General features: G+C 45.5%; 1 long non-coding RNA gene across 1 annotated transcript in view; it reads left to right on the forward strand.

The window, feature by feature from the left end:
- LOC104865346 overlaps window positions 1-4087 on the forward strand; it is a 10808-nt gene extending 6721 nt beyond the window's left edge. The window contains exons 2-3 of the long non-coding RNA XR_781130.1: window positions 3874-3915; window positions 4015-4087. This is a non-coding gene — a long non-coding RNA (uncharacterized LOC104865346). The remainder of the gene's footprint in view (window positions 1-3873; window positions 3916-4014) is intronic.
- The last annotated feature ends 239 nt before the right edge of the window (window positions 4088-4326 follow it).

Consider the following 4326-nt stretch of genomic DNA (forward strand, 5'->3'; position numbering starts at 1 on the left):
CTCTCTCTCTCTTTGAGATATCTCACCATGCTGCCGAGGCTGGGCTAGAACCTGCAGTCTCCTGCCTCAGCCTCCCAAGTGCTAGGATTACAGGCATGTGCCACCTCACCGAGCTGAGGCTTTTCTTCTATTGAAACCAACTAGTTCTTCCCTCCCAGAAGTACCTTTCTTCAAGAAATCTCTGAACAGCACAAAGAACAGGCACTTTTCTCCACAGCTCTGGCGAAACATGGACTGGACAAGGCATCAGCAGATGGGATCTGGCATCTCAGCCCCTGGCAGTGGTGGCAGAGTGATGGTGACAGTGATGCCTTTTACCAGGTTCCCCCATGGAACCCCACATTCCCCACCGTAGTTCCACGATATTCCTACTTTACAGGGGGGGGGTTAGAAAGCTCAACTGCATACTCAGCAACAGAGAACAGCAGAGGTGGGATCGAGCCTAGGCCACTCAGAAGCTGTTGCCTTGTGGGTCCAGTCACAGAAGCTCCACTACTTCACTGGAGAATAATAAACTAAACACTTGACAAAGCATATGGTAGTGCATGCTTGTAATCCCAGCACTGGAGGCTGAGGCAAGAGGATCCCTGCCTGCCTGAACTACATATCAAGACTCTTGTCTCAAAAAAACCAAAACCAAAACAAATGCTTCACAAATCACTTTGAAAACATTCTGGTTTGAAATCACAAAAGTGTTTTATAGTTAGTATATTTTCATTGCTCAAAAGCCAAATATGAAATGGTGAAGAGTCTGGCTCCCATCCCTGCCCCCTTTATCTTCTCCCCATGCCAATTTTCCCTGTATAAGTAATATTTTCATTATTTGCTTAAGCAAATTCAGCAAATGTCCTATTCCCTCATCCTTGGCACTTGTGTGATCCCTGTTTGAGCACAAGGCGTCCCTGTGCCAGAGGTGCCCTTGTCTTCCCTGCAGCTGCCTCGTACCCCGGCACGGAGATTGCCATCATTTATTTAACAAGCCCCCTGTTGGCAAATATTAGCCTCCCACCAATCTTTTGCTCTTACAGGCCAGCAGGAAAAGGCGGATCCACAGTGCTATGTGTGCAGATGACAGAAGGCACAGTCAGTAGCAGGATCTCTTGGTTCCTCTGTTGTTCAATACTGTCATCCCTTACCCACTGTGTGTTTACTTGTTTGTTTTGGGGGAAGGGTCTCATTTTGGGGGAAGGGTCATCCTCAAACTTCAGGCTCAAGTGATCCCCCTGGGTAGCTGGAACCACAGGCCTGAGCCTACTTCCTTTTCCACTTTTCATGTTTAATGCAAGGAATTAATCAGATCTGGTTTAAAATCTTTACACCATCTTTGGAGCCTTCTGATCAGGAACCCTCTGCCCCTTAGTATCAGAGAATGAGAGCTTCGTTCCTTTTTATGTCTTTCATCTGGGTTCACTTTCAGGCTGCACTCTGCCTACACCCCTCAATCCACAGGAACATGCTGGTGTCTTAGAAGAGGTGCATCTGGGACAATGTATGTTGGACTGTGTGTTCACTCTGCTACATTTGTGCTATTTAAACCCACACAATTATATTCTCCAAGGCCACAGCTCAGAGATAATTTGCAACCATGGACAAAAAGGGAATGGGAGTCGGATTCCAAGGGCAAGCATCTCTGCACCTCAGGAGGGCCTTCCTAGCTTTCCTTTATTCTTGTAGAAGAGGAGGTGATTCTACAACCGGCCTTCAGGAGGCCCACAGAATTGGTATCCAAGATGGCCCTAGATCACCTCACTTCTCTTCATCAATACCTGAAAGTTCTCACTTTTACCTTCTCTTGGTCAGCAATTTCAGCAAGGCCAGATTCATTTGGGTTAAAATTATATCATTGAAGAGGTAAATAGTTTCAGTCATTCATGCTTTAAGGTAAATTGCTTTCCTCCATTCCTCTCTGCTAACCTCATGTAGAGCAGCTGGGGGAGTAGCAGGTCCTGAGGTGGAGCAGGGGAGAGGCAAGGGGAAGGTTAGGGACTCTGGATGTGGGAGGCTGAGAACTCTGGGCAGGGAGCAGAAATCAGACAAGCGGAAGAGAGAAGGAAGGCTCCCAGGAAGACTGCCTTCTTGGAATTTTGTCCAAGAGTAATCCTGCTCACTTGGACCGCTCTACTGAAAACTGTATCTGTGACTTAAGTCTGCACTTCATCATCAGCCTTACTAGCCTGTGTACCAAAACCAGAGAGGGCAGAACAAGGGCCAGCCAGAAAGTAAACTCTGTACGGACAGCTGTCTTGGTCAGCAGTTACGGTACTGTTAGCACCGTGGCTTAGCTGCAGTACATTGGGTATCACGGTCTGGATTTCAAACCTCAAACATCATTACACGCACATGGAGAGCACGAAGAAACAACTGAGATCCGAACACAGATTTTAAGGCGGGGCTCAGTGCGAAGGAGGGAAACAGAACACACGTTTTCGAAGAACGAAGTTAATTATTTCCCAAATAATCCAACAGAACACCTCAGCTTCCCGAACCTCTCTGCTCTCTCGCCTCACCCCCAGAAGCAGCCCCCATCTTCGCGCTTCCGGCCTTTGGGCTAAGATCAAGTGTAGAAGCGGCGTCCGTCTCTTTTACAGGGAGTGCGGAACTGCCTGGGGCGGCCAAGCAGCCCACCTTCCGGCATCCAGGGTCCGTGCCCTGACAGCCCACCATCTAGCAATCCGGAGTCCCCCGCGCACAGCACCCTGTGTGTTCAGAGCTGGGCGTGCCTGGCACGGTAGCAACAGCAACACCATCCCAGGCCCCAAACTGCTTCTGACACCTGCATGTGATCAGTTTCACTTCATCCCTATTCGAGGGTTTCTTTCTCTGCCAACCGTAGCTTGTACCACACATTGATCTCATCTTCTCATACATTCTCCAAATATTTGGAGCATTGATAATATTTGTCCAATGATATCCTGCTGAGATCCACTTCCAGCCTCTTCTTAATACATTTTTAACTACAGAAAAGTGTTTGATTTATACAAAAGTTATAAAAATAGAGCGGAGACTTCTCATACGCCTCACACTCAGGCTCACCGCTGCTGATTCTATATCGATGTGTTATTATTAACTACATTCCACAACTCATCTGGACTTTCTAAGTCTTTCCCAGATGTCCTTTTTGTAATCCAAAATCCTGTCCAGGGTGCCACATTACATTTAGTTTTCTTCGTAGGCTCTTTATTAACTGGAAAAATTTGTGATTAACTTTTTGGAAGAGAGCCATTCTGTACACAATCTATAACAGACCCCCTCAAGCCCCCAAATAATGCATTAAGTCATAATTATTCACATACGTTAACACGACACTACATAAAACAAGCATTTTTGAAATTGTGCACTACTTTGTATTTACTTTCTGTGATAAAACTATTAATTAAGTGATACAACAATAGGAATAGTTAACAGTGCCAATTAGCCAAAATTAGTAGTACTAACTAGACAAATACATTAGAAAAACATAACCATATTTTGAAATAAACTCTTTACTTTACAATAGATTTTTTCAGGTTCTATTTTATATTTGTGGTGCACTTCACTCTTTTCTGGAAGCCCCTGGGGCTGAGCTGCAGAAAGCCAGGTGCCTGAAGAACATTTCTAGGAGCATGCTGGTGACCCCCAGAGAATAGAAGCCAACAAGTCAGATCGGTTCCTCTTTTTTTTTAAACTTATTATGTAGCCCAGGTTGACCTAGAACTCTCAGCAATTCTCCTGCTTCAGCCTCCCAAATGCTGGAATTAAATGCCTTGCTTTTAATCGTTGACAATCATTACTTGGGTGAACTTGATAACACTGAATTTTCCTGCGCCATACTTTTTCCTCCTGCAAAATGCAATTATCTTTTTATAATCATTTGACAATTAACATACTTTGCAGGCCTGATTGCATCTGACACTACAAACAAGCTCAATGGGGCAGGTACAGTATTTCCATCCACCAACCAAACTGACTTTGGAACTAATGGGTGCTGTGGACTGAGTGGGTCTCTGTGTTCTCTTCCTCCCTTCCTTTTGCCAGTGCAACCTTGACTCTCTAGCTACCTTCCCTCCCCACCCACCTCAGTGGTGAGTCCTGAACAACGCAAGCCATGGTAAGTTTATTCTCTTGGTCAGGGGTTGTTTAGGGGCAGATGAATGATCTGGTTCTGACTGGTTGTCTTAGTTACATTTCTCATTGTTGAAACAAAATATCCAACACCCAAAGTTAAAGGAGGAAAAGTTTCTTGTAGCTCACAGTTTGCAGAGGTTTCAGGTCATAGTTGCCTAGATCCAAGGCAGGGTAGCATGGCAGAGGGGAATTGCAGAGGAGAAATAGTTCATGGCAGGCAGA

The sequence above is a fragment of the Fukomys damarensis genome, unplaced genomic scaffold (genome assembly GCF_012274545.1).
Source record: "Fukomys damarensis isolate Sample0158 unplaced genomic scaffold, DMR_v1.0_HiC HiC_scaffold_32, whole genome shotgun sequence".
In the NCBI taxonomy this organism is placed as follows: Eukaryota; Metazoa; Chordata; class Mammalia; order Rodentia; family Bathyergidae; genus Fukomys; species Fukomys damarensis.